This window comes from Saccopteryx bilineata, chromosome 9 (assembly GCF_036850765.1).
Source record: "Saccopteryx bilineata isolate mSacBil1 chromosome 9, mSacBil1_pri_phased_curated, whole genome shotgun sequence".
Taxonomy (NCBI): Eukaryota; Metazoa; Chordata; class Mammalia; order Chiroptera; family Emballonuridae; genus Saccopteryx; species Saccopteryx bilineata.
In genome coordinates, this window is record NC_089498.1 from 1 (window position 1) to 25755 (window position 25755).

The window sequence follows — 25755 nt, forward strand, 5'->3', positions numbered from 1 at the left end:
GCTTGCCGGCAGGCCACCAGACCCCCGGCGGAGGACACTGAGGACTCGCATGAAGAATGGACTCGGAAGCAGCGAGGTGAGGGGCCGCAGGCAAGCTTCCCTTTTGAAACCGACCTGGGGTCAGCCCCACCCCACCCCCCTCTGTAGCTAACAAGGGACAGAGCTTGCGTTTAGCAAATGAGCGAGATGCAAACAGTGCATTGTGCAGTATGGGGGTGATTTGCTACACTGCTTCCATGTGTAAATAATTACAGATATCTATAGATGTGTTAATGAGCAGGAACTGTATAGTAAAGAAATAACTCATTCAGAACACTTGTATCACAAGAGGAGAAGGAAGGTCTGGCCAGTGAGCAGTGCTCCCGGACAGGGCTACCTGGGTGGTCCCGGCCACATTGCAGACAGGAAAGAATTATGGTGATTAAGGCAGCTGGGGTTGTGGGCCAGGGTAGGGACCATTGTATCAGGCCCTGTGTCAGCCATCTCTTCAGTGTGTCTGGTTTTATGAGGGTGTGGTCAGTAAGGTCCTTCCATTTTCATGGGTCTAGCACTGAAACACAGCTGAAGTCCAGGTGTGATCTCTAACTTGACCCAAATGGTTTCTGTGGTCCACAGACCTGAGGCTCTGTTCCCAAGACTGTTTGGTGCTGACCAGACTCTGATGATTAAGGAAGGGCAAGGACGGTTAAATGTGTAAAGGTGAAGGGATAAGAAGGAAAGGAGGCAAGGTGGTCATTGTACCATTAGACTGAACAAGGCCACTCTGCTCATCTTTTTTTTTTAATTTTATTTATTCATTTTAGAGAGGAGAGAGAGAGGGAGAGAGAGAGAGAGAGAGAGAGAGGGAGGGAGGGAGACGGGGGTGGGGGAGGAGCAGGAAGCATCAACTCCCATATGTGCCTTGACAAGGCAAACCCAGGGTTTCGAACTGGCGACCTCAGCATTTCCAGGTCGATGCTTTATCCACTGTGCCACCACAGGTCAGGCCGGCCACTCTGTAACAAGAAGACAGAAAGGAGCCCTGGCCAAGTTGCTTAATTTGTTAGAGAGTTGTCCCCATACACCAAGATTTTGGGTTTGATGTCCAGTCAGGGTGCATATAAGAATCAACCATTGGAGACTGACCAGGTGGTAGCACAGAGGATAGAACATCAAGCTGTGATGATAAGGACTCAGGTTTCAAAACCCAAGGTTGCGGGCTTGAGGATGGATTCAGTGGCTTGAGTGTGGGGTCGTAGACGTGACCCCATGATCACTGGCTTGAAGATCAAGGTTGCTACTTTGAGCAAGGGGTCACTGGCTCAGCTAGAGTCCCCTGGTCAAAGCACATATGAGAAAGCAATCAATGAAAAACTAAGATGCTGCAGCTATAGGTTGATTCTTCTCATTCCTCTCTCTTCCTGTCTGTCTGTCTCTCTAGCTAACAAAAAGAAAAGAAAAAAGAAAAAATAATCAACCACTAAATGCATAAATGAGTGGAACAACAAATCAATGTTTTTGTCTCACTCTCTTCCCTCCTCTCTCTCTAAAATCAATACAAATTTTAATTTATTGATTTTAGAGAGAGGAATGAGAGAGAGAGAAAGAGAGAAGGCGGAGGCAAACAGGAGCAGGAAGCGTAAACTTGTAGTAGTTGCTTCTTGTATGTGTCTTGACCAGGCAAGCCTGTGGTTACAAATTGGTGACCTCAGTGTTCCAGGTCACTGCTTTATCCACTGTGCCACCACAGGTCAGGCAAATCTTTTTTTAAAAGACAGAAAGGATAAAGTGTTATGTTAAAGAAATGGACTTTCTGTCCAGTTAAGTGACCTTTATTGTATTTTTGACATGAATGGCCAATTTTTTTTCTTTTTCTTTTTTATTTTAGTGAGAGATAGAGAGAGAGGGAAGGACAGACAGGGACAGACTGGCTGAAAGGGAGAGAGATGAGAAGCATCAATTCTTCATTGCAGCTCCTTAGTTGTTCATTGATTGTTTTCTCTATGTGTCTTGACTGGGAGGCAACACCACAGTGAATGACCCCTTGCTCAGCCAGCGACCTTGGACTTGAGCCAGCAACCATGGGGTCATGCTTATGATCCCACGCTCAAGCCGGCAACCCTGTGCTCAAGGTGGTGAGCCTGCACTCAGCCGGATTAGCCCACTCTGAGGCCGGCAGCCTCGAGGGTTTCAAACTGGGTCCTCAGCATCACAGTCCATCCAGAGAAGCAAGACCCTCTGGACAACACTCTAGATGAAAATTGTTAAGAGAAAATCATTTGTAGATTAGTTCTTCTGAGTCCTCTAGAAAGGCTAATAAGTATGGCCTAGGTATGTGGGGTGAACTTTGGATAGGCCTGGATTTAAGCTCTACTAAACTGAGAAGAGTTTAGCACTGGAGCTTTGGGCAAATCTTACAAATTCTCTGAGCTCTTGAATGCTAATGTGTAAGGTGAAGATACATGCATATATTTAAAAGTATTAATTTATTTGTGTATGTATTTCTTATTTTTTAGTAAGAGAGGGGGAGATAGTGAGGTGACTCCATATGCACTCTTACCAGGATCTACGGCAACCCCAATTCTCGAGTACTGAGCTTTTTTAGCACCTCAGGTGATGTGCTCTAGCTAACAAGCCATCCTCAGCACCCAGGGCCAATGCTCGAACAATTGAGCCACTGCAAAAGAAGAGGAGAGAAGGGGAGAGGGAGGGGTGGAGAAGGAGATGGTGCATCTCCCATGTACCCTGACTGGAATCACACCCAGGACATACACTGGGCCAACGCTCTATCCTTTGACCACTGGCTAGGGCTTAAATTCAATGTAAAAGAACTGACACATACAACTTGTCCAATAAATACATCTCTGATAATAGCAACCATATGCTGTTGGTGTTGTATACCAGGCCTTTCCTCAATACCTAACATATAATGTGCCCTTAATAAAGTTGGAAGTTATACTTCATAATGGGAAGATCTATAAACAAAGATTGAATTGGCCATCTGTAGTCAGTGTAGAGGCTCTCTGAGCCAATAGTTGACAAAGAAAATACCAGAGTATATAGAAGGACAGGTGATAATTTGATGGGAGGAGACTGTGTGTTTTCTGACAAAATAGGGACTAACACTACAGACTTCACCAAACTCACTCTTCTCCAACTTAGAACTCAGGAGAAAGGAGACTGAAGTAAAGATGTATAGCCTACAAGAAAGAAAAGGCCATGTGCAGCAAGAGGTCAGCGAGCCCCAGGATGATGACTACTATTGTAAGTGACCCTCAAAAGCATGTTATCTCTTCATACAATAATTTCATCTGGTCATTAAGCCTTAGAGTATTCCGTTCCCTATGGATCTGCATTACAAATTTGAGGCTCAATGATGTGAGTGCCTGGGCTCTCTCTGAAGCTCTATATGTCCAGGAACATGCACTACACTTTCCCTAATCCCTGTTGCTCTCACCCCCAGATTGTGAGAAGTGTCAGAACTTCTTCATTGACAGTTGTGACGTGCATGGGCCCCCTACATTTGTAAAAGACAGTGCAGTGGATAAGGGGCATCCAAACCATGCAGCCCTCACTCTGCCCCCTGGGTTGAGAATCAGACCATCGGGCATTCCTGAGGCTGGGCTTGGAGTGTGGAATGAGGCATCTGCTCTGCCAGTGGTCTGCACTTTGGCCCTTATAAGGGCCAGATCACAGAAGATGAAGAGGCAGGCAACAACGGATACTCCTGGCAGGTGAGAAGTATTTACCTCTTCCCCTGTCTTGTGGCTTCCCACATCCCTCCCATGGCTTGGTGAGACCTGCCATTCTACATGCTAGGACAAGTATGGAGACAATATGGTTAGCTCTGGGTACTAAGTCGACTTTGCAGAACATGGAGCTCCTGTTGAGGATCTCAGGTTAAGTGGGAGCAAAGTGGTACAGACACAAAGGAATGCCTCCTCCCAGCCCTGAGTGGACAGGTCAACTCAGATGTGATGAGTAAGAAAAGTATCATGTGGTCACAAGTGGCAATGCATGCAAGCTGAAAGAGTTTTGTTGATAGTAGGGTAAAATAATTTCTCTATTACTTCCTCAACTGAAAAATAAAACTTTATTTTTTCTTCCTGAAATGCAGATCACCAAAGGGGGAACCTGCCATGAGTATGTGAATGGGAAAGATGAATCCTGGGCCAACTGGATGAGGTAAGGCCAAGAAGTTTCTGGGAGTCATGAGAACAGTCATCCCTCTCAGGCCCATACATCTTTCTTTAATCTCCCTCAATCCTCTGTTCCTCATTTTTCTCCATTTGGTGCTCTTTCAAAGCAAGAGGTATTTAGAGAAAAAAGGGAGATAAAAATATAGCATATGTCCTCAAAATATAAATCTCTATGCTAGACAAAATTTAGGCATTAGAAAAAACATTGAGGGTCTGAATTACACTTTAATTGATCTAATGAACATTATATAACCCTTCCTATATTCCAGTTTAGATGAAGGTATTCATTACTTAAGCAGGTCATATAACTCATCTTCTTATGGAGGAGTAATTGCAGACACAGTGAAACAATTGATATTACCAATATTTAACTATAATTTTTCTTTTTTTTGAGAAGTGCACAGTGCCAGCATACTTAAACCAAGGATAGCCTAAACCAGTGGTCAGCAAACTGCAGCTCGTGAACCACAGGCAGCTCTTTTGCCCCTTGAATGTAGCTCTTCCACAAAATACCATGTGCAGGCACTACCTCAATAAGAAATATACCTACCTATATAGTATAAGTTTAAAAAATTTGGCTCTCAAAAGAAATTTCAATCATTGTAGTGTTAATATTTGGCTCTGTTGAGTAAAAAGATTGCCGACCACTGGCCTAAACCTGTGAGGGTAGCAAAATATCCCAGCCTCCCTTCTAACTAGAACTGAGTTCTGAAGCCTGCAGAGCAATAACCACGGGACACTTGCCTGAGGGGATCTTTTGTTAGGGGCTACAAATGTGAATAAGCTATTATTGTTCTTTAAGATTTTGCTAAGACAAAGAGACCTCCAAGTCCTAGCAGGTTGGCTCAGTGGTAGAGCATCAGCCTGGCCTGTGGAAGTCCAGAGTTTGATTCCCAGCCAGGGCACACAGAAGTGCTCATCCACTCCACCCTTCCCCCTCTCCTTTATCTCTGTCTCTCTCTTCCCCTCCCCATCCAAAGCTCCACTGGATCAAAGTTGGCCCCGGCTCTCAGGATGGCTCCATGGCCTCCACCTCAGGCACTAGAATGACTTTGGTTGCAGCAGAGCAACGTCCCAGATAGGCAGATCATCATCCACCTGGGCATGCTGGGTGGATCCCAGTAAGGCACATATAAGAGTCTGTCTATCTCCCTGCTTCTCACTTCTGGGGGTGGGGGAGACCTCCAGGATTTTATGGGAACCTGGTTGCAGCTACCTAAATAAAATGTGAGGAGAATGGAGAAAGGCCTCTCAAGAAAAGATGGACTTAATCTGAGTATTGAATGATGTGAACTAATCTAGACACAGAGTCCAACATCAAGTAGCAAGTTCTGTGATATAAACAGAACCTGAGTTAGTTTAGAGAAGGTAGAGGTCACTGGGTTTTATGGCCAATCAGGGTAAAGGTTACATCTGCAATTGGCTTTGGAAAATGGTATTAGGCAGGATGAGCACCGTAAGCAGGACATGGACATTGGAAGTCATATGACATTCTGATATACTCAGACATTGGAGAGAAGGTTCTCCAGGAGCACTGTGGGAGTGGGCGACATCAGAGCCCGAGTGTCAGGTGCAGAGCTGGACATGGATCTGAGAGGTAGTAAGAACTCATCACCTGTGGGTTTCTTTTCTTTCATCTGCCTCAATCCCAGGTATGTGAACTGTGCCCGGGATGATGAAGAGCAGAATCTGGTGGCCTTTCAGTATCGCAGGCAGATTTTCTACCGAACCTGCCGGGTCATCAGGCCAGACTGTGAGCTGCTAGTCTGGCATGGTGATGAGTATGGCCAGAAGCTGGGCATCAAGTGTGGCAGCAAGTGGAAGAGAGAGCTCGCAGCAGCTAGAGGTGGGCACAACTGTTCTTCAAAATAGAAAGAAAAGAAATAACTCACCTTAGAAATTTTCATGGTACACTCTAAAGTCAGTAAGATTTCAAATCAGATGCTTCAAAAATGAAGAATTTGTTTCATATGCCTTTGATTCTTAGGAAAAATCTTTATATTTTTTACTTTTGATTTAATTTTTTTATGTGAGAGGAGTGGAGATAGACAGATTCCTTCATGTGCCCCAACCAATATCCACCCAGCAACCCCAGTATGAAGTCCACACTCAGACTAGCCGAGCTATCCTCAGTGCCAGAGGTCAACACTTGAACCAACTGAGTTATTGGGCTGATGCTCAAAACAATAGAGGCACTGGATCTAGCAAGGGAAGAGAGAGAGAAGGGAGAGAGGGAGGGGAAGAGAAACAGATAGTCACTTCTCATTTGTGCCCTGACTGAGGATTGAACCTGGAATTTACACTTGCCAGGCTAACATTCTGTCCACTGAGAAACTGTCCAGGGCCTGTTTTCTGAGGGCCACTCCTGTCTAGCATACAGGGTAAGAGCAGAGGTCGGATAGACACCCAGCAGCCTGGAAATGCAGTGCTGTGATCCAATCTGAGACACTGGGGACCTTCCTGAGTGAGGTGGGACAATGCTGCTGTTCTCAGCTACTGGGTGGCTTTTTCTCTTATTTGCTTTGTTAATTTTTGTAAAATACACTTCAGTGGGGAATCCTCTCAGAGATTACTTCATCTCCAAGTGAGAGAGGATGGTGGATTAGCTAGAGAGGAATAGGAGTCAGGCATGTAAGAAGTATGGTTGGGGGCCCTGGCTGGTTAGCTCAGTCGGTTACAGCATCATTTTGTAATACCAAGGTTGAGCTTGGTTCAGGGCACATACGAGAAATGACCAATGACTGCATGTCTAGGTAGAAAAATGAATAAATGCCTTTATCTCTCTCTCTCTCTCTCTCTCTACTTCTTCTTCTTCTTCTACTTCTTCTTCCTCCTCCTCCTCTCTGCCTCTCTAAAATAATTCAATTTTTAAAATGCATGGTTGGGGAAATATTTTAAAACAGCACTTCCCATTGTATATAAAATGGGTTGACCCAAGTTAAATCAAATATGAATATTTGGTGTGATTCTTGAGGAAGGACATATTTTCAGTTTATCATCTATGAAAACCTATGAGGGAAGCAATTCCTAATTGGGGCCAGTGGTCTTTCTAAACAACTGTGTTAAAAGCCATGTGTATATAAGAAAGGTCAGCATTGTTTCACCCATACAAGGGGTAAAACAGCTCCTGATGCTACTTGACAGTCCCTCATCTGGTAATACATACAAAGGACCCTTGATATGGGCTTTCTGAATTTCTAAAGAAGATATAGTACATAAACATGAAAAAAGAAAAAAGACTGTAAAAAAGCACTTTGTGGCCTGACCAGGCGGTGGCACAGTGGATAGAGCGTCGGACTGGGATGCCGAAGACCCAGGTTCGAGACCGCGAGGTCACCAGCTTGAACGCAGGCTCATCTGGTTTGAGCAAAAAGCCCACCAGCGTGAACCCAAGGTCGCTGGGTCCAGCGAGGGGTTACTCAGTCTACTGAAGGCCCGCAGTCAAGGCACATATGAGAAAGCAATCAATGAACAACTAAGGTGTTGCAATGCGCAATGAAAAACTAATGATTGATGCTTCTCATCTCTCTCCGTTCCTGTCTGTCCCTGTCTATTCCTCTCTCTGACTCTCTCTTTCTGTCTCTGTAAAAAAAAAAAAAAGAAAAAGAAACACTTTGTGGAAGACAGAGATTATACGGTCAAACCCATAAGAATGACTCATGGGAGACGTCCTAACATCAGACAAAACATATGACTCATGCAGCCGTATCAACCTCTACCCTGACCAAAATTTACTCTTTCAGCAGAACCAAAGCCAGAGATACACCTGTGTCCTTCCTGCTCTCTGGTCTTCTCCAGTCAGAAATTCCTCACCCAACACATGGGACGCAGTCACTGCCCTCAGATTCTCCTAGGAACATCTACAAGAAAACAGCTGCAATCAGAGGATCCCTGCCCAGAGGATCCAAGTCAGCAGCAGCAACATACTGATACACACAACTGGGATGACAAAGCTGAAGGTCAAGAGGTCAAAGAAAAGTCCAGGCTTTTGCTTAAAAGGCCCAGGCAGAAGAAGATTTCAAAGACCTTTTTCAAACCTTGTAAAGGACACATGGGAAGCTCTAGTGAGCAAGAGAGAATGATGCAGGAAGTGCCCAACACAGGCCAGGAAGTAAATTCAGTGGACACAGGCAAAGTATCAATGGGAGTAGGAACGTCAAGAATTGTAGCTGTCAAGTATGGAGAGTGTGGGCAAGACTTTGAAGATAAGTCACATATTCTCAGACACCACAGGACACACTCAGAAGACAAGCCCTATGTTTGCAGGGAGTGTGAGCGAGGCTTTACACAGAAGTCAAATCTCCTCAGACACCAGAGGACACACTCAGGAGAGAAGCCCTATGTTTGCAGAGAGTGTGAGCGAGGCTTTGAGCGGAAGGCAGATCTCCTCATACACCAGAGGACACACTCAGGGGAGAAGCCCTATGTTTGCAGGGAGTGTGAGAGAGGCTTTGCACGTAAGTCTCATCTCCTCAGACACCAGAGGATACATTCAGGGGAGAAGCCCTATATTTGCAAGGAGTGTGAACGAGGCTTTGCATGGAAGTCAGGTCTCCTCATACACCAGAGGACACACTTAGGGCAGAAGCCCTATGTTTGCAGGAGTGTGAACAAGGCTTTGCACAGAAGTCAGATCTCCTCAAACACCAGAGGACACACTCAGGGGAGAAGCCCTATGTTTGCAGGGAGTGTGAGAGAGGCTTTGCACAGAAGCCACATCTCCTCATACACCAGAGGACACACTCAGGGGAGAAGCCCTATGTTTGCAGGGAGTGTGAGAGAGGCTTTGCACGTAAGTCACATCTCCTCAGACACCAGAGGACACATTCAGGGGAGAAACCCTATGTTTGCAGGGAATGTGAACGAGGCTTTGCAAAGAAGTCACATCTCCTCATACACCAGAGGACACACTCAGGGCAGAAGCCCTATGTTTGCAAGGAGTGTGAACGAGGCTTTGCACAGAAGTCAGATCTCCTCATACACCAGAGGACACACTCAGGGGAGAAGCCCTATGTTTGCAGGGAGTGTGAGAGAGGCTTTGCACGTAAGTCACATCTCCTCAGACACCAGAGGACACATTCAGGGGAGAAGCCCTATGTTTGCAGGGAGTGTGAACGAGGCTTTGCATGGAAGTCAGATCTCCTCATACACCAGAGGACACACTCAGGGCAGAAGCCCTATGTTTGCAGGGAGTGTGAACGAGGCTTTGCACAGAAGTCACATCTCCTCATACACCAGAGGACACACTCAGGGGAGAAGCCCTATGTTTGCAGGGAGTGTGAGAGAGGCTTTGCATGGAAGTCACATCTCCTCAGACACCAGAGGACACACTCAGGGGAGAAGCCCTATGTTTGCAGGGTGTGTGAGCAAGGCTTTACATGGAAGGTCACAACTCCTCATACACCAGAGAAAACACTCAGGGGAGAAGCCTTATGTTTGCAAGAGTGTAGTGAGTTATTAGCATAAAATTGCATCTCCACAGTCATAGCTGTTACATGGGTCATATCCCACCTCTGAAGAGACTTCAGAAGGAGTCTATTGACCACTTCCCTCGCAAGAGTGTAATTTATACAGAAGTAACTGGTTAAACAAATTCTTCACTTTCATAACAAGAGATGAGCAAGACAAACAGTTCCTTAAGTGCTATGGGAATGCCAACACCAATCTCCTCCATGGTATCTTGGCCTCTGGTTCTAATAAATCTTATCTTCATAAAACTTTGAAGCTCACATACCTCATTCCCCCTTTCACTGGAACCAGAGTTCCAGGAGAGCCACAGAGAACTCATACTGTCATGCATAGAAACTCAACACCTGGAAATGTGGAAGTCGGAGTCAATCTACTTAGCTTACTGCCCAGGGAGAGATTTGAGACAGACTCACCAGGAAAGGAATTTCCTTGACTCCCAGGAAGTGGAGCCTTTTCTCCTAGTAGGCTCACAACCCTCCTCCCTGGGCTTCTCTTGGCTCCTGTCATGATTTCCTCTGACCTCTGTGTCTCAGTGGTGCAAACCAGGGAAGAACATGTGCATGTGCATGTCTGTACCTGGCTCAGTCTGGGCACCTGGTCTCTCTCATTCTCTCCTCTCACTGGCCTCTACAGGGTGAGCATCTCATGGTGCATACCACATGGATCATTCAGTAGTTGCTTTGAATCTCAGCTCTGCCCTCACCAGCTGTGCAATCTAAGGCAAGATTCTCAACTTCCATTTTTCTGTATTTTAATCTATAAAATGAGAATGGTGCCTGATCAGGCAGTGGTGCAGTGCATAGAGCCCTAAACTGGAATTCAGAGGACCCAGGTTAAAAAACCCAAGGTCGCCAGCTTGAGCACAGGCTCACCAGCTTGATTGAGTGTGGGGTTGGAGGCTTCAGTGTGAATCATAGACATGACCCCAGGATCACTGGCTTGAGCCTAAGCTTGCTGGCTTGAGCAAGAGGTCATTCACTGTGCTGTAGCCTACTGGTCAAGGCACATATGATAGCAATGAACAACTAAGGTGCCCTAACAAAGAATTGATGCTTCTCATCTTTCTCCTTCATGTCTTTCCCTATCTGTCCCTCTCTCTGTCTCTCTTGCAAAAAAAAAAAAGGAAAAAATTGCTTCTCTCTCTGCACTATCTAAAACAAATTAGGCCGTGGCCAGTTGGCTCAGTGGTAGAGCGTCGGCCTGGCGTGCAGAAGTCCCGGGTTTGATTCCCAGCCAGGGCACACAGGAAAAGTGCCCATCTGCTTCTCCACCCCTCCCCCTCTCCTTCCTCTCTGTCTCTCTCTTCCCCTCCCAAAGCCAAGGCTCCATTTTAGCAAAGATGGCCCGAGCTCTGGGGATGGCTCCATGGCCTCTGCCTCAGGCGCTAGACTGGCTCTGGTCGCAACAGCGATGCCCTGGATGGGCAAAGCATCACTCCCTGGTGGGCATGCCAGGTGGATCCTGGTCGGGTGCATGCGGGAGTCTGTCTGACTGCCTCCCCATTTCCAGCTTCATAAAAAGACAAAAAATAGCCTGACCAGGTGGTGGCGCAGTGGATAGAGCATCAGACTGGGATGCAGAAGGACCCAGGTTCGAGACCCCAGGATAGCCAGCTTGAGCATGTGCTCATCTGGCTTGAGCAAAAAAGCTCAATAGCATGACTCAAGGTCACTGGCTCGAGCAGGGGATTACTCATTCTGCTGAAGGCCCGCGGTCATGGCACAAATGAGAAAGCAATCAATGAACAACTATGGAGTCACAATGAAAAACGGATGATTGATGCTTCTCATCTCTCTCCATTCCTGTCTGTCTGTCCCTGTCTATCCCTCTATCTGACTCTCTCTCTGTCCCTGTAAAAAAAAAAAAAAAAAAAGACAAAAAATAAAATAAAATAAAATAAAACAAATTAAATGAAAAAAGACTGGACTTGCCTGATCAAGGCACATATGAAACTTGATGCTTTCTACTCCCACCTTCTCCTTCTCTCCCTCTCTACACTGTCTAAAATATTTTTTTTGTATTTTTCTGAGGTTGGAAACAGGGAGGCAGTCAGACAGACTCCCACACGCACCCAACCAGGATCCACCTGGCATGCCCACCAGGGGGTGATGCTTCGCCCATGTGGGGCACTGCTCTGTTGCAACCAGAGCCAGTCTAGTGCCTGAGGCAGAGGCCACAAAGCCATCCTCAGCGCCCGGGCCAACTTTGCTCTAATGGAGCCTTGGCTGTGGGAGGGAAGAGAGAGACAGGAAGGAGAGGGGGAGATGTGGGGAAGCAGATGGGTGCTTCTTTTGTGTGCCCTGGCTGGGAATTGAACCCAGGACTCCTGCACGCCAGGCTGACTCTCTACCACTGAGCCAACCAGCCACGGCCTAAAATAAATTTTAAAAAATAATAAAAGATAAATTGCTACACTGTCAGTCTGTAGGAATAGAGATCTTCATCCCAAACATTTGGAGTCATTTTGGCTCAAAGAAGATCCTAAAATCTCCCAGTTTTCATGTTTCTTATGTTGATGAGACCAAACACCTAACCTTGTAAAAATAAGCTCTACCTGATGTATCATTAGGAAATGACAAAATAAGACTAAAATAATACAACACTCACACCTATTAGAACTGCTAAACTTCAAATATGACAGCACCAATGTTCTCATGCATTCACTGTTTAATTCATGGATGTCTCCTGACTGAGGATCAAGCCTACAACCTTGGTGTATCAGAATGATGCTCTAACTAACTGAGCTACCTGGTGAGGGCATAACCATAGGTTTCATCCAACTCTCTCACTTAGGGATAGAAAATAATCTTTCAGAACCAATATAGTACCACAAAGAAAGAAAATACAGAGATAGAAAATATAACTAAGGAGGGAGGGACATGCCCCTTCTTCCCTGAGAAGGAAAAAACAAGAAGAATGCAAGAGAAGGGAGCCTACAGGGTAACTGAGTCAGGCAGTTATAAATTAACTACTTCTTATAGTTCTCTGAAACAGTGCCTGGGGCCACTTGCTACACAAAGCAAAGAAGATAAAACTTATCTGAAAACCACTTCCCCTTTTCATTTCTCAAAAGCTTTTAAGAACAGTGTTTACATACCTTAATTGAAAAAATTTCAACACATCCTCTGAATCTACCTAAACTCACCCTCCCATCCTGGAGTCATGGGAGTGACATATAAGTCTAGACAAAGGGATCATGAGCCCCTTGCATTAAAACCTCTATTCTGTAAAAGGTATATAAGATGTAAGAAATCTAACTTCGGGGAGTACATGTTTGGTTGCCTCTTTTGCAGTCACACTGCTCTGCCAGCTAAATAAATGCTACTTCCTTCATCAAGCTGTCTGAGCGTTTTTGTCCTCCTTTGATTCCTGCCATCCAACAACTGACATATAATGCACTGTACCCACCCCTGTTCCTCCTGACCACCACTGATGTGTTGTTCTCAAGATGCACATGACCTAACAGCAGAGACACATTGAAAAGGGACCATACTGCACTATAAAGGAAGTGACAACAAACTTCAAAAGTTTGAAATTACATAACCCATGTTTCTTCCTCTCATGACAGTTAACCTTGAAATCATTAGTAACAAATAAGACAGGAAGTCCTTATACTTACACTTATAAAATACAATTTTAAATAACCTGTAACATAAATTGCAATTAGAATTCTAAAATAATTTCATCAACTGAAAGATAATAATAATTTTTTAAAAACCTATGGTTCCCTGACCAGATGGCTCAGTGCATGGAGTGTCCTCCCTGTGTGCCAAGATTGTGGGTTTTGTCACAGGTCTCAGCACCTAAGAGGAGTGACCAAGGAGTACACAAGTAAATGGAACAACTAATTGAAAAAAATTATTTCATGCTTCCCTCTCTCAAATCAATGTAAAAAATTTTAAAAATCAAATGGAAAAAGCTGAGAAAGACCTGCACTATGCCTAGTGCATTTCCCTCAACAGACAGGCAGAAAATAAGGAAAGAAAAACAAAGTAAAAAATCCAGGTATCTCTTTGGATCATGTTCCTATTTTTCACCTAGAAAAGACTACCTTTTTTACTATCAACAATCTAATTCTGCACCTCACAGTGTTTCCCACCCATTACTGCCTCCCATGGTGCCTCTCCTACAAATGGAACCATTTCCCTCTCACTTCCCCAAAACACATGACCGGCAGTGCCTTGGAGAAACTCCTCCCAAACGTGAACCAGAGGGCTGAGGGGACGATGGACCTCTCAGAACACAATGGATTTCTCTACTGTGTCATCAAGCCTATTAATATTGGAGCCTTCTATTAGATTTGACTAAATGGAACCTTGAGACTTTCTCCTGAAGCAGGTATTCCGAGTTTTATAGAACAGAATCTCCCATTCGCTTTGCTCTCTTTCCCATCCATATCTACCTTCCTGCCAACATGAACACAACAATCATTACTGAACAGACACCAGAGTCCTTAGACAGAATCAGGGCTCTGTGGACCCTAGACGACTTAAAATGAGCACTGGACCAACCCCCAAACCAAAAAGGGGACTTGGAACCAAACACCTAACACTGGTCTACAGACCCAACCAAGACTAGGACACACCCATGCCAGAAACTGACATGGCACCTTGGACACCAGAGTCCATACATCATGTCCTAGAACTGGAGCTGCTCATGGGCCCCACACTGGAACTCAGATATGAGGTTAAATGCAATGGGACCCCAGGTGCACAGCAGAATACAGATTCAACAACAAACCCTGGAGACAGGCTCCTGGTCTGTAAACAAGACCCCATAACTGAACTTCAGACATGGAGCCAAACAACAGACCTCACTTGCTAAATGACAGATGCAGGAGCTGAACCTGATACAATGCAAACACAGCCAGGACTCCATAAAGGACATCTCATGACTCCCTAAGTCCAAGCAGCGAGCTTCAAAATATATTTCACTACCAATGTAAATGTAGAATAGAGAAACATCACTAGCACCCCTACCACATTCTACCAAACCCTATAAAAATAAACCAAGTAACTGACAGAGGGAACAGAAATAAAGCTTACCCTTAGCTGATACATGTCCATGATCTCAGCTGCAGGACTCTCCAGGATTTAATTTCCCAGCCATTCATGTCACATGCCTGACTCTTTGACACTGTGGGGAATGAAATAAAAATATGTCCTTATACTTTGAAAATTCTAGCAGCTGGACTAATAATCAAGTGAAATAATAAGATGAACAAGGGATATTCAATGTATAATAAAGGCTCAAGGGGAACTGATATTCCCAAGAATACAAGACAATGAGGTTACACTGGGTGTATAGAACACTTCAAAAAACTGAATAACAGAATCTAAGATTTTTTGAAAAAAAATTATTGATTGATTTTAGAGAAAAGACAGAAGAGATAGAAAGGGGGAAGGAGCAGGAAGCATCACCTCTGAGGAGTTGCCTCTAACATGTGCTTTGACCCAGCAAGCCTCGAGTTTCAAACTGGCAACCTCAGCATTCCAAAGCAATGCTCTATCCACTGCACCACCACAAGTCAGACCAGAATCTTATATTCACAAAGGTGACATGGATAACATGCAGCTAATTTGAGAACAAGTGACACATCTTACAGATTACTTTTTGTTGGAAAACCCCAAAACCTATTAAACAAAAGAAATAAGGTAAAGGGGTCAACAAGTTGCTCCTTGCAGTCTTGCTGTCTAACACTAAGGTGATTGTACTTAAGTTCTCTTCTGAAACTGGCATGTGCACAAGGTGACAGAGAGGCACACTTCAAACATATTTACAGAGGCCACAAAGCAACAGAAAGCAACCTTCAACAAGCTTCATGGTTTGAAAGAATACAAAGTGTGTGTCTTGCTGTCATGGCCATAAACCTAAAAAATATTAACAAGAAGAACCTACAAGCTCCTTATAGTTTAAGGCATGGGTTGCGAACCTACGAGCCAGATGTGGCTCTTTTTGATGGCTGCATCTGGCTCGCAGACAAATCTTTAATTAAAAAAGTAATAACGGCCTGGCCTGTGGTGGTGAAGTGGATAAAGCGTCGACCTGGAGATGCTGAGTTCGCCGGTTCGAAACCCTGGGCTTGCCCGGTCAAGGTACATATGGGAGTTGATGCTTCCAGCTCCTCCCCCCTTCTCTCTCTCTGTCTCTTCTCTCTCTGTCTCTCCCTCTCCTCTCTAAAAAAATGAATAAATAAATAAATTAATTTTAAAAAAAGTAATAAGGTTAAAAATATACAACATTCCCATGTATTATGATCCATTCATTTCCTCCTGCTCATGTTCATGTTTGCAGGTGGCTGGAGCCAATCACAGCTGTCCTCCAGGACAACACCAAAGTTTTATTGGATATTGTGTAATGTACATGGGTTATTATATGGCTCTCAAAGAATTACATTTTAAAATATGTGGCATTCATGGCTTTGTCAGCCAAAAAGGTTCTTGACCCCTGGTTTAAGGTATAAATGACATTTTCTAAATAACCCTCCAAATGTATCACAATTGGAAATATAAAATAACTTCAATTGAATGATAATTAAAATACTACAGTATAAAAAATGCTATGGGGCACTGGCCATGTAGCTAAGTACAGATACCATTTTCCCATTGCCAATGTGACAGGTGTGAGCCCCATTGTTGGCACCTAAAAGGAGCAACCAATGAGCACATAACTAAATGAAACAACTAAGTGGAGCAATACACTCAATGCTTCTCTCTCTGTGTCTCAAATGAATGGATAAACTTGGAAAACGAAAAGTGGAGTGATGGCCTGACCTGTGGTGGCACAGTGGATAAAGCATCGACCTGGAATGCTGAGGTCACCGGTTCAAAACCCTAGGCTTGCCTGGACAAGGCACATATGGGAGTTGATGCTTCCAGCTCCTCCCCCCTTCTCTCTTTCTCTGTCTCTCTCTCCTCTCTCTCCCTCTCCCTCTTTCTCTCTCTCTCTCCTCTCTAAAAATGAATGATAAAAAAAAAGAAATGAACAAGAAAAGTGGAGTGATGAATCCACAACGTGGCCACTGTGTTTCTCTTAGCAGGAAGGCAGGATAAAATGACAAACACAAGGCCCAGATCTCTGTTAGGACCATGTTTCTATTCTTCAGCCGAGAAGGACAACCTCTCTTGACTATAAACACTCTGAATTCTGAACCTCAGTATTTCCCATCCATTTTTTACTCTGATGGTGCCTCTCCTACAATGTAACCTTTTCCCTCTTCCTTCCCCTCTCACCTGGCTGGCAGTGCCTTAAGGAAACTCCTCCCAAACCTGAGCCAGAGGGCAGAGGGGACAATGGACTTCTCAGGACACAATGGATTCTTCTAATGTGCCATCAGCCTATGAATACTGGAGCCCTCTATCAGATAAGACTAAATGGAACCTTGAGGCTTTTCCCTGTAACACATATTCCATTTTTTGTTTGTTTTTGTTTGTATGTTTCTGAAGTGAGAAATGGGGAGGCAGACAGACTCCCACATGCGACCGACTGGGATCCACCCGACAAGGCCACTAGGGGGCGATGCTCTGCTCATCTGGGGTGTTGCTCCATTGCAACTAGAGCCATCCTCAGCACCCAGGCCAATTTTGCTCTTTCAATAGGAGGCAGAATTTACATACCACCTTGCATTGATTGTAATTCTTCCCCCTTCCTAGAATCTTGAGGGTAAAATACCTCTAGGCTAGTGAAGAAAATTAAACCCTGAAAGATTTGTTAACATCTTTGATTGTGTTACTTTGAAAGTCTTTTTTTTTTTAACAGAGACAGAGAGAGAGTCAGAGAGAGGGATAGATAGGAACAGACAGACAAGAACAGAGAGAGAGGAGAAGCATCAATCATCAGTTTTTCTGTGGACTTTTTTTTGTATTTATTTATTCATTTTCAGAGAGGAGAGAGAGAGAGAAGAGAAGGGGGGAGGAGCTGGAAGTACCAACTCCCATATGTGCCTTGACCAGGCAATCCCAGGGTTTTGAACCGGACCTCAGCATTTCAATCATCAGTTTTTCATTGTGACTCCTTAGTTGTTCATTGATTGCTTTCTCATATGTGCCTTGACTGTGGGGCTACAGCAGAGTGAGAAACACCTTGCTCGAGCTAGTGACCTTGGCCAAGCTGGTGAGGTTTGCTCAAACCAGATGAGCCCGCGCTTAAACTGGCGACCTCGGGGTCTCAAACCTGGGTCCTCCACATCCCAGTGTGACACTGTATCCACTGTGCCACCACCTGGTCAGGCATCTTGAAAGTCTTAATGTTTCTGTGAATCCCCTAAACAAATGTTGTCATCCTATGCCATGATGTCATGCTCTCCCCTGCCCATGTGTGATCAAGGGTATATAAGCAGTCCCTGAACTATTTTTGGGACTGCACAATTTGGGCCTGATGCCCCGTGTCAGCCATATGCGGCTGGCATATTTAATAAATCTCCTCCTCTAATAAAACTCTTCAAAATTCATCTGGACTGGGTGTCTCTACATGAACTTGATGAAATGAGGTACAGTGCCTTTCAGAATCTGGGGTGCAGTACTTTATAACATATGGGGGCTCATTTGGGATCCGGTATTTTGTGTCACTGGATAGAGACACCCCCAATTGGCTGGTCTCTCTGAGAAGCTGCCTGGCCCCACTTGAATCTCATGGAGAGGCACGCCACCTGGGACTTTCCAGGGCTCCTGGTCTTCCTGTGGGGTCTGGACAGTTCTATGGTAGATGCCTTCCAGTTCCCAAATTTGACAATTTGGATAATTCAGCAGAGATATCAAGGAGGTAAGCAAAGCAACTCTTTTTGCTTTATGTTCTAGCTTTCCTCTGAATACTTGCTTTCTTTTTTAGTTTTAGAACTGGTACTGGTATGGGACTAGATGTAGGTAAAGTAAACTTGTGACTTACTAATTTGTAACTCCACTGCATAGGTAAGACAGATCTACTGTTTTGCTAATTTGAAACACTGATAGCCTGTAGTGATAGATATGTGTATTCCAAACTTCCCTCTTGATGTTCCACTTATCTTTCAGACCTCACCCTTACTGGACTATCACCCCTGAGACAGAGGAATTCCAAAAGGCTGACAAGCCACCCCAAGGAGGGGCTCTGGACATACCAGGACTTTTGATTCAACACCCACATGCTCAAAATTCTTCTTGACCCCATATAATTTGTCCCCCTAGCTTGTACTGGTGCACTTCTCCTGGAGAAGTGCCCCAGCAGATCTTTCAACTCTAATAAAGAGTGCACACCTGGTAATCGAGTGCCATTTTATTATTACATCTGGTGCCTAAACCCGGGACAGGGCACTAACTGCCTGGATGATCCCTCTTTGCTGTCCAAACTTACAACCAGAGAAGCAATGGGCAGCAGCAACTCGTCCCAGGATTACTCCCTGATTCTGTTTGGACGTGTAATTGTAGGTCGATCGGCCAGCAGTCTAACCCTGTCCTGAACTCCTACTGGACCAGAGAAAGGTAAGGACTTTCTCCCTCCCCCTCCCCAGTTGGCCTCTAAATTTCTCTCTACAAACGCCCCTTCCTGTTCAGATGGTTTTCTCTGACACGCCTCACATTTTGAGGGGTTTGACTTTCAGTCTCAGTGGACTGCACAGAAGACTGGGTGCCTAGTCGGACTTCTTGTCCTTGGAGCTCCCTGACAGGTGGTGACGACCTCTATCAGGGATGACTTCCCCACACGGAGATTCTCTCCTCTTGGGACAGTGACAAAAGGAGGAGACGCCCCCTCTTGCTCACCTGTCTCCACTATGGGCTCTTCAGAGTCTAAGCCTTCCGACCAGACCTCTCTAGGATGTTTCATAAAAAAACCTCACCAAACTTGGTCTCTCAGACCTCAAACCGAAGAAATTAATCTTCTTCTGTAACACAGCATGGCCTCAGTACAGACTAGACAATGACTCCCATTGGCCTGAAAATGGGGCATTCGCCTGACCTGTGGTGGTGCAGTGGGATAAAGCGTCGACCTAGAAGTGCTGAGGTGCGGTTCGAAACCTGGGCTTGCCTGGTCAAGGCACATATGGGAGTTGATGCTTCCAGCTCCTCCCCCCTTCTCTCTCTCTGTCTCTCCTCTCTCTCTCTCTCTCTCTCTCCCTCTCCTCTCTAAAAAAATGAATAAATAAATAAAAAATTTTTTAAGAAAAAGAAAATGGGACATTCGATTACAATATCCTAAGAGATCTTGACAATTTCTGCCACCAGATGGGGAGGGCATGAGAAATTCCTTACGTGAAGGCTTTTCTTCTCCCTTCTTTCCTGTTCTTAATTTCTGTATCTTCTGTTCTACACATAGGCTGTTTTTGGCCAAAGAAACCTCACCTAAAACCTCTGTTCCTAATCTTTTCTTCTCCGTGGACTCTCAACTCTCTCCTTCTTCTGCCTGACCCTGAGGGCACCCCTCCCTGGTCCCTCTGAAAATCTTTTCTACTTGAGTCTCTCCCCTCCAGAAAGCCCCCTCCCTTTGCAGAAACCTGTTATCTCATTCACTTGCAATACCACACTCTCTCTTTCTCCTCCCCTGCTGTCCAGGGGCCCCTCCCTTCTCAACAGTGTTCTTAAACCCCTCCTCCCTCCTTACAGATGGACAGCTCTGTCCCTTTTTCTTATTTGACCCATACCCCCACTCCACTGGCTTCGGCTGTCTTTTTTTCTTCTTTGACCCATCCTTCCCCCTCCTTAGAGACTGACTGTGCCTTCCAATACCCATTGTCCTCTCCCCTCTCCTCAGAGCTCTAAATCCTTTTGACTCCTCTGACCACGTGGCGACACACCCACACTTTAACTTCCTTGTCCTCCTCCTGCAGATTCTGACCCTCATTCTTTTCCATCCAGCTGCTCACATTGTCCATCCGGCTGCTTTCTCTCTTCCTCCCCTCTATGCTGGCAACTCCCTGCCATCTCGAAAAACATAAAAATCAGAATTGTAAATTAAGCTATGTGAGTATGTAATCTGTCTTGTCTCTTTGTCAGAAAATATCTCTAGTGTAATTTGAATTGAAACAAGTAAAGTGTGCTCATTTAAATTTCTTAATTCATAATTTGTAAAAAATCTTACTTTAATGTGTAACTGTGTCTGTTTCCAAGGCCTTAAACCAGTAATTACCTACCTCATAAACCGAGGCTTACTCATCCCCATGGACAATACCCTCATACTTCCTGTTCAAAAACCTTCAGGGGCTTATTGCCTCAATACAAGCCTTACACCTAATCAATAAGGTGATAATTCCCCTCCATCCATTAGTCCTTAATCTCTACAAGTTACTGTCACACATTTTCTCAAACATCACTCACTTCAGGGTCCTAGACCGCAAGGATGACTTCTTTACCATTCCTCTACACCCTGACTCTTACTTTCTGCTTGCATTTACCTTTATTTAAAATGACTCAGACACTAATGCAGCCCAGCAATTTACATGGACTATTTTACCCTGGGGGATCAAAAACAGCCACACCTGTTTGGGCAGGCACAAACTCAGGATTTAGCAGTGTGCAATCTTAAACCTAGTACTCTCTTACAATATGTAGATAACCTACTCCTCTGCAGCCCCTTCCTGCCTGCCTCAAGGAGATACACCGCCACCCTTAACTTCCTCGCTGTGAAGGGACATTGTGTCTTCTCTGCTAAGACTCAACTTCACTCTTAGTTAGTCCATAGTCTATCTGGGCATCACTTTAACCCCCACGACTTGAGGTCTCATCCTAGACCTAACTCAGACACTCTGCAGTCTCTAACCACCTACCACCACAAATCAAATCTTTTCTTTCCTCAGTCTAATAGGTTTCTTTAGACATTGGATTCCCAATTTTTCTCTCTTAGGCAAACCCCTCAGTGAGATCTTCTGAGCATGGCTTTTAAGGTCTATAATGACCAAGGAAGTAACAGAAAAGGCAAATAAGGCCCAAAAGAAGTCAGAAAATACCAGCTTTTGGCATACGTTCTTAAAGGCTCCAGTGCCCTAAAGGGCTTCATAGAATTCCATCAGGGCCCTACTTTAAGAGTGAAAAAAAAGGTCATTGAACTGAAGCCTGCCAGGCTTCCTGGACCCATCCAGGGACACACCTCTGCTGTGGAAAGAGGGACATGAGAAGTTAAGCTGCCCCCTTGCTCCATGGAGGGAGGGTTCAGTCTCTTCTAGCCCTGCTCCAGCTACCTGTGACCTGACCTTTCCCAGCATGCTGGGAATTGCCACTGAAGACCCAAGGACATCATTCAGGTGCCTAAGGTATTTCTTCCAAATAGCAGATAAGCTAATCTCATTTCTTGTAAACACAAGGGCCATCTACTATGCCTCACTTGAATATTTAAGTTTTATTTATCCCCCAAAGATCTCTACTGTGGGTATTGACAGTTTGATTTTGTTACTTTATTTAATGTATAGTATCTCCTTTATTCCTCTTATCTCAATGCCCCATGCCTATTATAGGCTGAGACCTGCTGCTAATTCCAGCTAGAAGCAGTGGTCACTAGGACTTAAACTCTAACTGCAAAGTGTAGAAATGTAACCACCCTTTCCCTAAGTACTTGCAGGTTTTAGGATTTATAGGTTACTCAGCAAACTGTTCAAAGACTATCCAAGAGGCCCTGGCCAGTTGGCTCAGCGGTAGAGCGTCGGCCTAGCGTGCGGAGGACCCGGGTTTGATTCCCGGCCAGGGCACACAGGAGAAGTGCCCATTTGCTTCTCCACCCCGCCACGCTTTCCTCTCTGTCTCTCTCTTCCCCTCCCGCAGCCAAGGCTCCATTGGAGCAAAGATGGCCCGGGCACTGGGGATGGCTCTGTGGCCTCTGCCTCAGGTGCTAGAGTGGCTCTGGTCGCAACATGGCGATGCCTAGGATGGGCAGAGCATCGCCCCCTGGTGGGCAGAGCATCGCCCCTGGTGGGCGTGCCGGGTGGATCCCGGTCGGGCGCATGCGGGAGTCTGTCTGACTGTCTCTCCCTGTTTCCAGCTTCAGAAAAATGAAAAAAAAAAAAAAAAAAAAAAAAAAGAAGATTATCCAAGAGGCACTTCCAGCATTACATCACCCAAGGACTGAGTTTCACATGGACAGGTCCACACACCATGATCCTGACAACTCCCACTGCTGCTAAAATGAAAAATGGCATGCCTTACTCCAACCACAAACCTTTAGCTGGTTGGTCTACATATGGCAAATATATGAAAAAACTAAGGACTCTTTTAATCAGGCTTTTGGATAAGGGAAACTAGGATAAAAAGAAGGTCAACTTACTTGTCACTAAAGGTTAAAGATTTTTAAATCAAGAGTTCTGACTAGAAAGGAATTGTATGGTTTTGATAATAGAAGGTATAGGTATGAAAATACTTTTTGAAAAAAAAAGGAAAAAGCAAGTTGTTATAAAGGCCAGTTATTTCTGGATAAGAAAGTTTATGAAAGTTGAAGGTTTATGTAAGTTGTAGAAGGTTTGTGCAGGTTGTATATTTCTACTGAGAAAAAAAAAGAATTTGAACAGTCAGAAAACTGGTTTTAAAAAATGTTTAATCAGTCACCCTAGCTAACAATCCTCTACTCTCTCCACTTAGTGGGACAACTCTTTCCTCTACCCTGATCACCTGAAACTTAGAAACAGAGAAAAAAAAACTAACCCTTGTCCTTCCATTCTCTATTCACCTCTCAGCCTGCCTCACCCAATCAGGGGCTTTCTACTCTTATGGGACCAACACCTACCTATATGTGTCTCCCTACTAATTGGACAGAAACATGTACCCTAATCTATCTCACCCCAAATATCAACCTAATTCCACCCCATGAGCCTCTTTCAATTCCTAGTACTCTACCCGTCAATCTAAGGACCAAACGAGCTGTACAAGTAATCCCTCTTCTTATTAGGAATCTCTACAGAAATAGGTCTAGGGGCAGGGGTAATGGTCACTTCCCTGTCTTATTCCTTCTCTCTCTCTCTCTCTCTCTCTCTCTCTCTCTCTTTCTCTGAAGCCCAGTGAATTTGTAAACATGGAATCATTGGTTTCACACAAACTGGGTGTATTGAGTATTGCCTTCCATTGGTCCACTCACTCTCCTATTTATTTTTCTAACTTTTGGACCTTGCCTCTCACGTTTGTTCACTAATTTCTTACAGAACCGCATGCAGAACTTTGCCAATCAGAAAATTGGAAAAATCTACCTAACCCTAGACATCAACCCTGAAACCTGCCCTCGTGAAAGAGAAACATCTGAAACCCTATATCAGCAAACCTCCTAAATCCTATCTTTCAACCCCTACAGGCTTCCTAACTCTAAAGCTCTCCCGTGTCCCTGAAGAACTAGGAGAATAAATAACATTCACCTCTTTTTTTTTTTTTTTTCTGAAGCTGGAAACGGGGAGAGACAGTCAGACAGACTCCCGCATGCGCCCGACCGGGATCCACCCGGCACTCCCACCAGGGGCGACACTCTGCCCACCAGGGGGCGATGCTCTGCCCCTCTGGGGCATCGCTCTGCCGTGACCAAAGCCACTCTAGCGCCTGGGCAGAGGCCAAGGAGCCATCTTTGCTCCAATGGAGCCTTGGCTGCAGGAGGGGAAGAGAGAGACAGAGAGGAAGGAGGGGGTGGGGGTGGAGAAGCAAATGGGCGCTTCTCCTATGTGCCCTGGCCGGGAATCGAACCCGGGTCCCCCGCATGCCAGGCCGATGCTCTACCGCTGAGCCAACCAGCCAGGGCCAATAGCATTCACCTCTTAATGCTTCTCAATCTTTTTATGCTTCACATAGTAAGGGGACAAGATCGCTGGGTCTTCTTGGCTGAAGAAGAGCCTACAAACAGACATGAAACATTTCTTTTAACTCAAGCTAACTGCTCTCTCCAGGGCTGCCAGGAAAGAATATCTCTAACTTTACCATGGAAGAACTTTCACCCCACTATACAACCCTTCCTATCTCTGCGTTCCTAATCTCCAAATACTTGCCCCCTTCTTTACCAAGTTCCTACAGGCCCACGTGAGAGAAATCTCTAGAATTACCTACAATCAAACGCTCCTACACTCCTATTCCACAATATCCCAAGGAGAACTTCACGAGGAAAATATCAAATAGATAGGGATGACAGCAGGAAGAAGCTGCCCCTCAGCCCGAGAAGTTCCCTCCTGAATGTTCTCCAAACCCCCTTCCTTTTTAACCACACATACTCAGTCCTTTTAAAACTTACACCAACTCGCCCTGGCCGGTTGGCTCAGTGGTAGAGCATCAGCCTGGTGTGCAGGAGTCCCAGATTTAATTCCCGGCCAGGGAACACAGGAGAAGCACCCATCTGCTTCTCCACCCCTCCCCCTCTCCTTCCTCTCTGTCTCTCTCTTCACCTCCCGCAGCCAGGGCTCCGTTGGAGCAAAGTTGGCCCAGGCGCTGGGGGTGGCTCTATGGGAAAGGTCAAAGGCTTACTTTAATTGAACCTGTCTCTTGTCTTTTGCATCTACAGTAATGTACCTGATAATGGCACCAGAGAAAACTCAGGTCCAAGAGGGTGTTGGGCAGCTAAAATATATCATATTATGCTCACTTTGTTAAAGATGGTGCTGCCCACATGGAAGCCTGTCGCCCAGGTGATATTAATGTGTGTTTGGGGCAGGCTGTGGGCAAGCAGGATCCTTGTAGCCTGGGGCTTGGTTTTAGGACTAAGCCTTTCCCACCCTTTTTGATGTGGGGTAGTACAATCCCATCATGCCTCAGATAAGTGACTTTGTATTAGAGACTTCCCTATTTTGTGTAAGGTCGGTGGATAATGGAGGATGGTCATGTGGGGAACCCAGACCCACGAACTTTGGCTAGGACCACCCACAACCAAGCAAGCCAAAAGAGGCTTCACAGGAACCATTTGGAAAAAAGCAACCATCTACCAGCCAGTGAGATTTCACCATGTCATGTTAGCTCGACTTCCCTAGAGGGACCCCTTTAAATATCTCCCACGCGGTTTAATGCTTGCAACTTCCTTGGCCTCCATATTTCTTTCTTCGGGGCCAGGGAACCTTGCTGGGCAGGATGCGCTGTACTCAACAAAGCCTTTGTTATTCCACACTTTCCGGCTCCGAGCCCCGTTCCTTCCTTCTCGGTGGGGAAAAATACCTTACATTTTGTATATTGGATTAAAGGTTTTGATTTCTACACTA

At 45.2% G+C, this 25755-nt stretch overlaps 1 pseudogene; it reads left to right on the forward strand.

The window, feature by feature from the left end:
* Positions 1 to 42: 42 nt before the first annotated feature.
* Positions 43 to 25755, forward strand: part of LOC136313186 (histone-lysine N-methyltransferase PRDM9-like) — a 57391-nt pseudogene continuing 31678 nt past the window's right edge.